This window comes from Carassius auratus, chromosome 14 (genome assembly GCF_003368295.1).
Source record: "Carassius auratus strain Wakin chromosome 14, ASM336829v1, whole genome shotgun sequence".
Lineage (NCBI taxonomy): Eukaryota > Metazoa > Chordata > Actinopteri > Cypriniformes > Cyprinidae > Carassius > Carassius auratus.
The window spans coordinates 27,897,878-27,913,944 of NC_039256.1; the positions used below are offsets into that span (position 1 = coordinate 27,897,878).

The window sequence follows — 16,067 nt, forward strand, 5'->3', positions numbered from 1 at the left end:
TTGGCTGAACTACTTCTTTAATGGACAGATGCTATAAATATAGAGCTGTAACACAGTTTGAAACAATATCGAAACAACACTGTAGCACTTAATAAAATATCACTTTATTTCTCTTACAGTAACACTCAAGGCATATCATTCAATGGCATTATCATACAGAGTCTGACTTTATCTATAAACACATTAAGCTACCAACACAAATAGCCAGCAGTATTTTACATACTCTCAAAAATAACAAAAGCAGCAACAACAATCGGCTGGTCTACATACACAAAAGCAAGAACCATTAGAAATCTTGTATCACAGTTTATTTTTAATGTGGTGTGTGAACCTAATCACAAAATAAACAACAGACATTTCCATAAAAACTACAAAACGGACAACACACCACAAGTCTTGGCATTTCTGAGGTTTTGTTCACACCTGACGAAATCAAGTACAAGTACGGTTACATTTACATGCAATAACTGCTGAATCAAACTGAGATCAGAAATATGGTAGTAAGTACATTATCAGAGCCCTTAGATGCATCAGATGTGATACAAAAGCACATTAATTTTTGCAGTAATTGTGCAAACAGGGTGATGAAATAATCAAATATACTGACTTTTAATGGTGAAATATTCTCTGCGGTGTAATAATGAATATGGAGTTAACACAATACCTTGTATACTTTGCATACTTAATTCAACAACCTTCAAGCAACCATCAGGACAAAGATGATTTAAAAATTGAAATAATTTGCAGCTTCAAGTGCTGTTCAAAGTGCATATAGAGTAGAGTAGTTTTGTCTTCCCTCTGCCTGTCAGGTAAAAACCTGATTAAACAGTGTTTTAGGCTGAATATCCAGTGCTAAAAATGGCCTTAAATATTTGCTACATCAGTCATTTTGCCTGTGTATGACCTTTGCTAAATTAGTGACAGCCGGGATCCAGACTTAAATGTGATGGACAAGATCCTCACTGACACTTTGTCAAAAATAAAAACAGATTATAGTCATGATGTGCAAATGTATCTGTATGGTAATGAATGAAATAAGAGATGCTGCAGCATCTCAACAATGCAGGATCAAAAACAAGGTCAAATTCGTCTAGAGCAAAAGCACTTGGGCTTTTCATTGTTCACATTTCAAACATGACAAACGACTACGTACCACCATCACACAGCATGCATAAATACTTCACATTTTCCAGACTAACAAAAACGCCACCTTCTTCAGCACTGCCAACACCACGCAAGCTATATTCAAGGCATTTACCATACAAACTTCTACATTTAAAAAAATGTGGGTCTTGGAGGAACCACAGTAGTTACCAGATGTTCAACCACATCTGTGGGCATCTTTAGGCACGTTAAGATAGCCATACAGTTTGCAAGAAGGACTAGAGACTCTGTGGCCCTGCATGTATGTACAGTACACAGCATAACCCTGCACTGTCAGCTCATTAGGTAGAGAGTAGATGGGCAGTGCAAGTCTGTGCAAGAGCAGAGGATACGTCCTCACTGTTCCACTGACAACAGACATCACTAGCACAAAACTCCTAGAGAAACAAAGTCAGATCATTTAGAAAGACATTCAGGGATTCCAAGAATATTATATTATATTATATTATATTATATTATATTATATTATATTATATTATATTATATTATATTATATTATATTATATTATATTATATTATATGTGGTAGGTACACTACTGTTCAAACGTCTGGGATCAGTTATATAAAATAAAAAAAATGTTTAAAAAAATTAATACTTCTATTCAGTGTGCATACATAAAATTAATTAAAAGATGGTAAATGCATTTATAAATGTTTCAGAACATCTCCATTTGATGTAAATGTTGTTCTTTTGAACATTTTATTGTTAAAAGAATAAAAGAAAAATTAAAATAATTCTGTATTTTTAATTAGATCAATGAAGACTTGGAGCACATTAGAGGTCAAAACTGACCCCAAATGGCAGTATATGTTAAATTACTGTCATTTAGAAATATTTAAAAGTTTAACTATCTGAAAAATATGTCATATCCTATCAAAATAAGTACACATAAAAGTAACAAACCTGTTTCATTAATGCACTCCTAAGTTTCCTTCTCAATAGTCAATGCTGGGTTGTTCGTACCTGTTAGAAAAATACGGCCTGAACACTATGTTACATTATAATGCACATTCATAGCTGCAAATTTATTTCATATCTCTAGTCAAGGCACACAGAACACTCAAATTAGCAGTGTTTTGTGTTGATCTCAGATGTGGCGCATCACCTCGCTTGTCTCGGTCTTCACTTCCCTCTGACTGTCCGTTATTCAGCAGTCGGCTCTGAGACTCTCGCAGAGGTTTAGGTGGAAACTGATGGGATTCTCCAGCACTAGACAAGAATGAAAAAGGCATGAATAGAAGGCTCTGCATATCATCAATACAGTATCACACAATGCAATTTGCATTTCTAATGCTATATAAGAACCAGAAGTAACTACAACACATTTTTTTTCTGGACTCAGTGTTTGATTGCAATGTAAAATGTAACATTTTCCTATATATATATATATATATATATATATATATATATATATATATATATATATATATAGGATTTTTTTTTTTCATATTTTTCATATTTTTTCATATTGATATTGTTATATACCCTGTAAAATCTTATGTTAGCCTTAATTAAAGCATGCAAACTGATTGCCTTAAAAACGGAGTAAAAAAAAGACATTTTAGTTTCAATAACTAATTCATTTTAAGTTAAACATACTACTTTATGTGTTTATTCAAATGTAACTCATTTATTTAAGTTGAGCTAAGTAATGTAACATTTACTGCAATCCCATCCTCATCCTCCTTAGCACAATAACATACCAAAAATGCAGACATAACAGAAACCAAAAAAACTGAACATTAAACACTAACTATATTGATCTTGTGCAAGAACACATAAAATAACAGGTCATTTCAACATTTCCTCCTCTGAAGCAAAGCATGCTGTGAAGTATAAACTAGCTCGACATAATGGTACAAATAACAATCAATTTATCTTAACTAGGGTTTTCTGAGTAACAAGATTTTTACAATTAAAATCAACCAATTGTACATTACAAAAACAACTAAAAAGTGTTATTTAGGACAAACAACTCAGTTTCCTTGAACCTTTTGATTGAAGGGTTGCGTCCAGAGGGTGAAGAGGGTTGTTCGGGGTCTGCGTTCACTAGACATGTAGGGTATGAACAGCCATCGCCCAGACTGCAGAAACACAATGTGATGCTGAGGAAATGAGATCACAAAACAATCACACCAGTGCTTTCAGTGCTACTGAACAATAACTGATACCTTGAAAAAACAGGCAACAGCCAGCATTTCTTTTCATCTCCAAACACCTGGCGAAAGTTCTTGCTTGTTCCTAAACTGAAGCCATCCTTGTCTGGTCCGTGCTGGAATGTAGGAGCTCTGAAAGCCTCTGACAAGACAAACATGTTTCCTATACAAACCTACTAACATGATTTAATTTTATGTTTTCTCTAAACACTGAATGCTGCAAAGCCTAAAATATGAAATATTAGTCAGAAAAAGCTTTATTTTTTATTTTTTTATAGAACAGTATAATGAACCTTTAAATAAATAAAAAATTCATGTAAAAAAAAATCGACATCTAAAAAAGAAAAAAGTTGAATATTACATTTGATACATTTTATAGGCTTTTTTCATAGGATAATATGAAACCCATACTCTTGGAGGAAAAAAAAAAAACACCAGTTTTATTCAAAAGCCCAAACCAAGCAAAAATATGCAATTTGGGGCAATTGCTGATGTATCTATGGGCAAAAATTATGATGAAGCTTGCAATGTACATCAACCTGACACTATAGCAGACATAAAATGCATTTAAATATCAGTCTTGTAAGATGATATTTAAATGATTGAGAGAATTTCAATTTTAATTAAGGTTTATACATCATTTGAAAGCTGAATAAATAAGTTTTCTATTAATATGTATGGTTTGTTAGGATATGACAATATTTGGCTGAGATACAACTATTTGAAAATCTGGAATCTGAGGTTGCCATAAAAAAAATCTAATTATTGAGAAAATCGTCTTTAAAGTTGCCCAAATTAAGTTCTTAGCAACACATATTATTAATCAAAAATTACCTTTTTATATATTTACAGTAGGAAATGTACAAAATATCTTCATGGTACATGATCTTTACTTAAAATCCTAATCATTTTTATCATTCTTTTTTTTTTGACCCATACAACATATTGTTGGCTATTACTACAAATATACCTGTGCATCTTATGACTCATTTTGTGATTGGTCACATATGTGATACTCACAGTTTAGCACCATTTTCCTAAAAAAATATATATGGAATATTAAGTTGCTTCAACTTTCAGCTGTAAGTGTACATCTTATTACAAACAATATAAAAGTTATTCTTACATTTACTTTATATATGAAAAAACACTAGTTTTCATAGCAAAAATACACATAAACCACTAATTGAAAGGGTGACATATTTTCAATTATACTAAAAGTCCTTTTACTTGCTAAAAAAAAGTGTAAACTATTAATAAGATTACTGAAACAAGTGATGGATTGTGTTCAACAGGTTTTTCAGTAAAGCTTTGATCAAGAAAATCATTTAGAAGCTTTAGAAATTCACATATCAAATATGACACACTGGGCTTCACAGGGCTAAGACTAGAATATGTCTGTTGCTGAGATGAATTTTCAACATTTTCCACCGTAATGCCTCTTGACACAGTTGCTTTTGCCAGAAGAGTGGGCATGTTGTCACAGATACATGTTCCCTTGAGGATCTGCCACAAAGGGCAGACTGCAAGAAGACCTAAACACTACCTGCCCCAGATCTGAGCCACTGGATGTGTGAGACGTATTTGATCAGTGTGTATCAGTGCGTGGACTGACAGATACACACTATTGATGAGCCAGAGTTTACTACTGAAATCCAAGGGTAATTAAAGCACAGCCCACTCACCCAAGGTGGATCTGTTCTTGCAGACAAGCCAACAGTGATAAGCAAACAAAAATGCTAGGCTCACTGAGAACATGGAGGCAGCGAAAAACAGGAACATGATGTGAAACTTGGCTTGGGTGTCAGGCAGACCATTCTGTGAGAAACACGGGAAAGACTCTAAATGCACCAGAAACAGATATTAAAACAATTAAACAAAAGACAGCCTGTTCTTAATTTAAGCTAGTTGATATTTACAGAATATAATGTGTGGAACACTCCATTCACATGGTAAAGGTTGAAAATATTAAACTGAAGAAGCAGGAGCAAGCAGAAAACTGTGTTTGCTTTTCTACTGGATCTAACAGAAATCGCAAAATATGAAGTGTTATGCTGAGGGAAACGATCCAAACTACTGGAACTAGAGGAATGAGTCAGTCAATCAAAGCACATCAATAATTTCTGTGATTGACTCGGTCCTACCAAATATTGGATTAGACGATCGTGTGTTTTACCATCAACCTTTCAAAATAAAAACACACTTTTTACTGAAAAGCAATGAACAAAACATGATATTGTTTGGGCTGCTGTTCTATTTAATTAAAGACAGACTATGTGCACATTCAAATTATTTCTGTTTCCTAATATAAGCCCAAGAAATTAATAATTCATACTTACAGTCCAGAACTGAATGAAATACTGCAAGTCGGTGGCAGTGACGAAGAGGCAGTACAACAAAGAATATGCTAGGAAGAGCATGAAAAACTTGTAGTTGGCGAAGCCCACGCAATTGTTTACCCTGTCAAAGAAGATAAAAAGCATCTATTAGCCTCAATAAAATTGGATATTAATATCTATTTTGATTGAAAAATACTGCCCAATATGCACTGGAACAAGGAATAATGCGCAGTTGTTACCTTTCTTGACCATAATATTTTCTAAAAAATGTAGTTAATCAGATTGATTCAGTAAATTTAAATAATAATTTTGACTTAAAACGAATATAGTATTGCATATTTACTAGCTACATAATGTAACTTTTGCCCCTCTTGCAGCTGAAGCATAAAATTGATAAACACTAAAATGTACTATTTATTAATCAATTTTAATTCATTTATGGTAATGATGTATGATTTAGTTTGAATATGATGTGATTTGTAAAATATATATATATATATATATATATATATATATATATATATATATATATATATATATATATATATATATATATATATATATATATATATATATATAAATAAAAATTGCAAAGAACAAAAGAAAATGCAAGCATGAAGGTTCAACTCTAAATTGTCAGTAGGGCCTAAGCATATTGTACAACTACAAAAAATATATATTTCAAGCAACATTGTACCTTTAAATTACAAAACTGAATATTGTTCATTGAAAAAAAAAAAAAAGGATAGTTGTTTTGGTCTAGCAGAAACCCAGAAATGTTTGGTGCATGTGTTCCTTCCGAGACAAAAAGCTATTTATCCTTGCTTTGCATTTAATCTACTGAGCCAGTACATACCATGGACAATGGTGATCCATCTTTAAAATGCACCTGTAAAAGAGCAGAGGAGGAGGAGCTGTTCAAATGCAGCACAGCAAAATCTAATATGTGTTGTGGCTTTTAAAAAGAAGAGAGATATACATATCACAGGCTGAGCAATGATGACATCGATCAGGCTTCAGCAGCAGACAGTGATCACAGTAGCGGATAGCTGTATCAAAACAGCTTGTTAAGACACAGATCGATAGGATTCACTGAAGACTGAAGACAGATTGAAACAAATGCAATTGTCTGTGGCAATTATTTGTTACTGAAGTTAAATCTGGGCTGAATTGACTGCTACAAACTTGGCCTGCTAATCGTGGCACAATTGGGAAGTGCTGAACTTAAAGAAAAGTGCCCACCTCCAGACATTGTGCGTGTGTAAATGGGCAAATCCCTTAGCAATTCTCCTCAAGATCTCCTGTTGAGATTCTCTCCGATCTTCACGCTCTAATAGCTCTTTGTCAGAATGTGACAGGTGAAACTGAAAGGAACAGACGAAAACCAAAACATTTTGATATTTCTGTTTGACAAGCAGCACGCTCTGCACTCAGAGATGTGAGAGGAGTACGACTGATTGCCAGGATGAGCCATATGTGGTTTCTCTATTTCAGTTTGTTTCTCATACTCTCGGCTGGAAATAATAACCGCTTGCAGTGAGGTACTATGGTTACTGCAACAATCACATGCAATTTACAACGCAACATGCTGTTTATTTCAATATGTGTAACCAACGACTCATCGTAATGGGAGTTATACCACAAATGTACAAATATTACATCTCTATAATATTATATCTCTGCCTGCAGGAAAATCATAAATCATGCTGAGTATATGCTGTGCAATAACGTTTAAATTGATTTCTTACTTAGAGAAGACCATAATCTGGTCTCTTCAAGTGTCTTCTATTCATCCCTTATAATGTTTACTATGAAATGAATATCTTTTAATAAATAACTTATTTCTGTAATTATAAATACTCACCTCTTTGAGTGGGTTCATAGGTTTTGTGAAGATGGTTTGCCAGTATGACCACACAAACATGATGAAAAGCACATGATATACCAGGAGGTAAACTACTGTGATACAAAAAAATAAAATAAAAAAATAAAACATTTTTTAAAGGGGATAAAAAAAATTGAGAGATATCATAATTATAAAGCTTCACTATTATTATTATTGTTATTATTAGTATTATTGCTTAAGATTTTTTTTTCAATTTTCAGCAGGTAAATAATCATTTAAACACACACACACACACACATTAAAATATGGGTGAAAATATCCCATTGACATCCCATCACTACTGTTCAAGGGTTTGGGGTCAGTAAAAATTTTTTTTATGCTTTTTAAAGTTTCTTATGCTCACCAGAACTGAATTCATTTTATCAGAAATATGGTAAAACAGTAATATTGTGAAATATTATTACAATTTGTTACGTTAATATAATTAATATGATTTAAAATAACATTTATTCCTGTGGTAGCAAAGCTGAATTTTCAGCCTCTAGTTTTCAGTGTCCCATGATCCTTCAGAAATCATTCTAATATGCTGATTTGCTGCTCAAGAAACATTTCTGATTATTATCAGTGTTGAAAATGGTTGTACAGCTTCCTTGCTGCATAAAAACAATCTTATTGACTTCAAACCTTTGAATGGTATCCTACATTAAAAATCCCACTTACATTTCCTTTAGAAAATGCAAAAAATAGTTTCCAACAAATAAAAACTTATAGAAGAAAAAGCTGACTTAAGAAAAAGCTTAAGAAAAAGCTGACTTACTTTTCTCTCCAATGTTTTCAATAGTATCTGCAGAGGAAAGAGAAAGAGAAAAGTAACTTTTTCTCTACAACTTTGTTAATGCTGTATGATTTGAATTCTGCACTGGCTATTATTGTATAAACAGTAGGTGAGAAACTCCTTGTGCATTTCATAGAAGGTCAGTGAGCAGCAGATGGTTCTCAGCACAGTTCTCTGATCACTGTTGCTGTACGGAGACTCTTGATCAGATGCCCAAATTCACTTGCTCATAATTGCATCTTTTCAACTGGTGTGCTTTCAGAACGATGAGCTACATTGTGGTGATGAAGTTAGAGAAACTAACCACAACCACACAGGAAAATAGCTCAGTTTCAAAAACAAGATACGATCACCCCAACAGATGACACAGAAGGTACCACCTCAGTGATAGCTTTGTACCTTTTTTTCTGAGAGTAAGCAGCATATAGTTTCTTCAATTAATATCTAGTTCTTTAAGTTTACTGTGAAGTTGCAGTGTCCTAAAAGCCTCATTAGATTATCCTCTTATTTAATGTGGTTGGGCTGCACTACTCTCTATCCAAAATATGCTCTTTGAAAGATGAGAGTGCCTGGCACTAAAGTAGAAAAATGCAATTCCTCTGAAGCACAGAGCAGAAATGAAATCCCAGAATGCAGTGCATCTCCAAACAGATATTTTTACTGAGTATGTGTACCCTAGGGAGCACTCAATCAAACTTAAAAACTGTGATGCGATTGTGACATTATAAAGATTATAAACTGTCAAATACAAGTTTATGCTGAAAATTAAGTGAAAGCTGCATAATACACAGTATCTACTGCTGCCTATGCTGTTAATATGACTCAAACAATAAAATAATAATGGAAAATCACTCACTGATCTAGACTGAATAACTTTGGTAGCTTTAATAAGATGTCAACAGAAAGGGGGTGGGGCTTGTAAAATATGATTCTGCAAAAGCCTCATTCTGAGACACTTTTAATTTATGGGGGTTGTGTACACACACTGCCAACACACATTTATGTTCAACAAACATGTAAAAGTGAATTTTGCATAATAGGTGCCTTTTAAAAACACATTTCTTCTATCCCTTCACAGCCTCATTTTCAATCCAGTCAGTATATGGTGCTACTCTGTCTAAAATCTACTGGTATATAACCCTCTCCATTAGTGTAATAAAAATCATCAACAGCTGACGAGATACATACAGGTGCATCTCAATAAATTAGAATGTCATGGAAAAGTTCATTTATTTCAGTAATTCAACTCAAATTGTGAAACTCTTGTATTAAATAAATTCAGTGCACAAAGACTGAAGTAGTTTAAGTCTTTGGTCATTTTAATTGTGATGATTTTGGCTCACATTAAACAAAAATCCACCAATTCACTATCTCAACAAATTAGAATACTTTATAAGACCAAATAAAATAAAATGAAATATTTAGTGAATTGTTGGCCTTCTGGAAAGTATGTTAATTTACTGTTCACATACTCAATACTTGGTAGGGGCTCTTTTTGCTTTAATTACTGCCTAAATTCGGCGTGGTATGGAGGTGATCAGTTTGTGGCACTGCTGAGGTGGTATGGAAGCCCAGGTTTCTTTGACATTGGCCTTCCGCTCATATGTGTTTTTTGGTCTAATTTTCCTCTTGACAATAGCACATAGATTCTCTATGGGGTTCAGGTCTGGTGAGTTTGCTGGCAGTCAAGCACACCAACACCATGGTCATTTAGCCAACTTTTGGTGCTTTTGGCAGAGTGTGTAGGTGCCAAATCCTGCTGGAAAATTAAATCAGCATCTTCAAAAAGCTGCTCAGCAGAAGGAAGCATGAAGTGCTCCAAAAGTTCTTGGTAAACGGGTGCAGTGACTTTGGTTTTCAAAAAACAAAATGGACCAACACCAGCAGATGACATTGCACCCCAAATCATCACAGACTGTGGAAGCTTAACACTGGACTTCAAGCAACTTGGGCTATGAGCTTCTCTAGTTCTTCTCCTTAGCCCAGGTAAGATGCCTCTGAAGTTGTCTGTGGATTAGGAGTGGCTTAACCATAGGAATACGACAACTGTAGCAAGTTGTGTGGTGACTCTTGATGCCTTGACCCCAGTCTCAGGCCCCGTCCACACGGAGACGGAGCTTACCCCAATCCAATCTTTTTTTTCGTCGTATCAAGAAATATCCGCGTCTACACGAAACCGAAGTATACATGCCAGACCAGTATGTGGCGCTGTAATTCTGCCTCAGAGATACACTAAAAACAGAGAAGAAGACTTGGACTATGCTCATAAACCTTGCGCGTGGTACACAAGCGAACATGGAACAATAAATTTATTAATCAGTGTCTAATCTAAATCTAATCTAATCTAATGTTAGTTAATAAAAAGACAATCGTTAAGTGTTTGTTCATGTTTTTGTTGCTGTTACGTGACGTAGAGGTGTCTGACTAGGGGGGAGACGTGGGCTGATGACGTCATCGTTTCAGAAAATATACGGATTAGCCGTCCAGACGAAAACGCAAAGATGGCGTTTTCAAATTTATCCACTTTGGGACCCGGTTTCAAAAAATAGCGGTTTCACCTTATGAAAACGCCGGTTCCGTGTGGACGAAACGCCTATTTGATAAAAAATTTGTGCGTATTCACAGAAACGCGTCTCCGTGTGGACGGGGCCTCAGTCCATTCCTTGTGAAGTTCACATTTATGAATCGATTTTGCTTGAAAATCCTCATAAGGCTGCGGTTCTGTCGGTTGGTTGTGCATCTTTTTTTACACACTTTTTCCTTCCACTCAACTTTCTGTTAACATGCTTGGATACAGCACTCTGTGAACAGCCAGCTTCATTGGAAATGAATGTTTGTGGCTTACCCTCTTTGTGAAGGGTGTCAATGATTGTCTTAGGGACAACTGTCAGATCAGCAGTCTTCCCCATGATTGTGTAGCCTAGTGAACCAAACTGAGAGACCATTTTGAAGGCTCAGGAAACATTTGGAGGTGTTTGAGGATTAGCTGATTGGCATGTCACCATATTCTATTTTGTTGAGATTGAGAGTGAATTGGTGGGTTTTTGTTAAATGTGAGACAAAATCATCACAATTAAAAGAACAAAAGAATTAAACTATTTCAGTATGTGTGCATTTTAATTTATTTAATACACTAGTTTTCATAATTTGAGTTGAATTACTGAAATAAATTAACTTTCTAATTTATTGAGATGCACCTGTAATTAGCCATTTCAACAATTAAACAGTTTCTTTCCCTTAAGGTGTCTGTGTTGCTGTCTAAGAAATGTCAAATGTGTTTGTTGCTAAACTCAGTGTGCAGCACAAGTGATTTGACAGCAGAAATAGGTCAAGTAGAGATTGGTGAGGTTGAGTTTGACAGCTTGGCGCTGAGATTAGCTTTGAGACATAAGGATCTGTAGACAGTACATTTATAACAACATTTGTCACATACGGTTTAGTAAAGACTCATTGACCTCTCATTATCATGGCTTGCTAAGATAGATGCAAAGACAGAATTAACAATTGAATGGATCTTTTAAACCAATACTGTTTGTAATGGGTTTTTGGCTATTCACATGCTTGTTGCAATGAGCCAAATAGATAATCCTCCTGAACCAATGCAAACTAGCAGCTTTCAAATTCAGACAATAAAGTCTTTATGATTTTCATTCTGTCATCCTGGAGTCAAGTGCTCAGTTTGAGTACAAAGCAAGCATATGAAGACCAACTGTTTGTGGTTCAGCATAAACTGGTATGAACTGCCAGTGGGAACAGCAGTCAGAAGTGAGGCCTGGCCACAGACGACTCACTCAGTGTAGTCTCTGAGGAACATCACAAAGCTGCCGTTTTATGCACAAATATTTGAATGTCATTTGATTCTATTAAAAGGACTTCAAACACAGAAACACCATTAGTCTTCAGTGAAAACCAGGGCATCCTCATGATCATCCACCATTCAGGAGAACAATAAAGCCTCTTCATGCTGTTTTATGGGACCATGATAGCAGATGTTATCAAAGGAGTGAATGATGTTCTGAAGTTAATGTAAACACAACCCTTTGCTTGTTGCACACACATAAATAAGCCACAGTCTAAACAAATGACACAGTACATAACAAAGCTTGAAAATGTTTTTTTACAGTTGTTTACAGCAACAAAACACTTAGGTAGACATGTGCCGGTATTCGGTAATACTGATGCGATACTGCACAGTAATAAATATGCATGATGTTGTTATCGTGGGCATTTCTAATCCACCGATCAAAATGCACAACAAAAAAAAAAGTGTGAAAGACACATGCGCACTCTGATGTAAACAAGCACAGAAAAGAAGCGCATGGCGGATCGCATTAAAGACACTCTGGATGAAAGCGCACTTTCACTCTCTGACAACAGATGGTGCTAAACTGCGGAAACGCTGCCGTTACCCCGGAAACCCCATAAACAAAGCAGCTGCAATACTTTCAGGTTTCTGAAACTTGTTTAAATGATTAAAACAGTCATTCAGATTTGTGTATTTGCTATGATGTTCATCACAGCGTCAAATACTTATTTTCAAACTTTTTTGACATTTTAATCTGGACTACAACATGCCCTAGATATTGTTTGAACGTGTTTTGATTCTTTATTGTTTGGTCACACATTACATTAGAGCTTCATTAGTTAACCTTAGTTAAAGGGATAGTTCACCCAAAAATTTTAATTAGCCTATAAATTACTCACTTTCAAGTCACCCTAGGTGTGTATCACTTTCTTCTTTCAGACAAATCCAGTTGGAGTTACATTAAAAATTGGATTCTGGATTCGTCTGAAAGACGAAGTCATATACATCTAGGATGACTGGAGGGTGAGTAATTCATGGGCTAATTTTCATTTTTGGGTGAACTAACCCTTTAATTCATTAGTTAACATAAACTGCCAATGAAAAATTCTTCTGAACATTCATTAATTATTTATTAATTAATTAGTTATTCCAATAACACATGGTTAAAATCGAAAGTTGCCACTGTGTTATTTAGGCTAATGAGCTAACATGAACTAAGCCTTTTTTTAACAAAGATTAATAACTTTTGTAGCAAATGTAGGTATTTCTGAATTTTGAATGTTAATGCATTAACTAAGGTTATTGAAGTCTTATTGTAAAGTGATACCTATTGATCTTTATAGTTCTTTTGCACTTTAATCTGTGTAAAACTTTTTAACTTTATACATTTTCTGTATTGCTTTATTGTGTATATATCTTCAGTTATTTTTGTTATAAAAAAAAGTTATTGAATCTGTTATACTGTATTATAACATGGATCTCGTGATAATAGGGTATACCGTGATAAAAGTACTAGCAATTAACCGCACCATGAAAATCTGATATTAGCATATCCCTAACAGGGAGAGAAGTTCTTGTTTTTTATGATGGTCTTAAAGGGGGGGTGAAATGCTCATTTTCACTCAATATCCTGTTAATCTTGAGTACCTATAGAGTAGTACTGCATCCTTCATAACTCTAAAAAGTCTTTAGTTTTATTATATTCATAAGAGAAAGATAGTCTGTACCGATTTTTCCCGGAAAAACACGACCGACTGGAGGCGTGACGTGTGGGTGGAGCTAAAGAATCACGAGCGCCAGTAGGCTTTTGCGTTGAGAGCGTTTGGAAGCTGTGACACCGTGAGGAAAAAACCAACCAAAACAAACCATGGCTAACAGTCAGATTCAGCCGTTTATTTATGATCCAGAATCAGATCCCGAGGCTGAAACTGAACGAGAGCAGCAGCAGCAACGACTCGCTCCGAGTGGGGCTCGAACCCGGGTCTCCGATGGGAGGTGGACGCACTAACAAGGAGGCAGAGATATTTGAAGCAGTTTTACTCACCGCCTGCGGTTCCAACACACAATCGTGGCCCTTTTTCGTTGGGATTGCATCATCCTTAAGAAATAAACGATACGCAAATCCGTCGTCAAACTGGGCCATGTTTGTAAAACAAGCATCTTCGAAATGCAGGGAACAAACACAAACACTTGCACAACTCCGTTGATGCTCTGTAAAAATAAACTCCATCCACTGGTCCCTTAATGCTGTTTTTTTTGGTAATCTGTGCAGGGTTGTCTTGCCCTGGCAACCAAAAATACACTTCTTTTGTGACATTTCGCGACGCTCTCGCTCTGATCAGTGAATGCCTCTGCTCTCAGTACTCTGCAGGAGCGTGCGCTCTTCTGGCAAACTTGACCTAGGACCCATATAAGGAAATTCCGCTCCATCTAACGTCACACAGAGCCATACTCGGAAAAAACTTTCCGAAACTTGTGACAAACCGGAAGGAGTATTTTTGGAACAGAAATACTCCTTCAAACGTACAACTTAATTTTTTAAACTTTGTCCATGTTTAGCATGGGAATCCAACTCTTTAACAGTGTAAAAAACTCAGTATGCATGAAATAGCATTTCACCCCCCCTTTAATGACTACCATGGAGTAGCTTTATAGCAATGCAAAATTGCTATTTGTATATGGGTTGGTGACATCATGCTTCTTTGACTGGATGTAGGAAATACATTGCAGTTTCTGAATTATTATTAATATTTAAGGGGCATAAAGTAAAAATATGGTGTTAACTGTCCTGAGTTTGCAACAAGACTGTCCAGTAATTCAAGGTCAATGTGGAATAACCAACATGAAGAAAACTATTGTCGTCACGTGACAAGAAAACCATAAAACAGAGGCTGGACTCTACACTTGAGTTTGTAATATATATATATATATATATTAATAAATAAATACAGTTTAATTTAATTTAATTATTAAAAAAAAGTCATACTGCAAGATATTTTTTAAAATTTAGAAACTTAGAAATTTAGATATATATATAGATTTTTTTTTTTTTATCTCACACATGCATCCTTATCCTTAATTTTTCACTGACCCATATGTTTTCGGTTTTGTAGTTAAGGTGCAGAGGCATGCTCAGTATTATAATATTAAGGGTTCTTATACAGACACTTTCAAAAACACATGCACATATAAAGAGAGAGGTTAAATAAATTAATCTCATACCACCTGACACTAATCATGACCCACTTAGTATGTTTATAAGCAAATGGAGTCCCTCAGTAACAGAGATATTGCTCTAGTAAGAGAAGCAGACATATGCATAACACATGGTCGAGGCCATGTGTTATTCATTCATTCTCTCGCCGTTTCATTCCAACTTCACCCATAGAGCTGCTTCCAGTCTTACCTATGCAGAGCTGCACTACATAAGCGTAGTAGGACCATGCCACGATCAGACTGATGAACAGCACAGGGATCCAGTATAAAACTCTCCAGCAGTCAACGCTACGCGAACCCGACGGCGCCATCTTTCTATTTGATGACCAAAAGTAGCCAAAACGACAATTTCAGCCTCACTGAGCCTGCACTGCTCCTAAAACATCATATCGTCTTCCGCGTGCAGCTGCGCTTCGTCTGCTCCTCCATCCTCCGGTTCTCCGGTCGCTCTTGTTTGCAGTGTAGCAGAGCGGTACCGCCCCTTTCTACAAACTTACACGACGCTCACGCGATGCAGTGAAGGTGTTACTACACTAAAGCCTGATTCTGCCGGTTTTGTATCATCACGATAGGTTTGTCTGCTATATTTTAGCAAAGGTTTTCTATATCTAGTATATGTAAAATGTTACTGATACCGCAATGTGTCCTCACACTACAAAATAGGATTAAAAATGTCACACCAGACCAGCGTGCAATAACACTTTA

General features: G+C 35.5%; 1 pseudogene; it reads right to left on the minus strand.

Annotated features, from left to right (window-relative positions):
• Positions 1 to 815: 815 nt before the first annotated feature.
• LOC113114210 (palmitoyltransferase ZDHHC2-like) lies at positions 816 to 15,995 on the minus strand (annotated as a pseudogene).
• Positions 15,996 to 16,067: the final 72 nt, after the last annotated feature.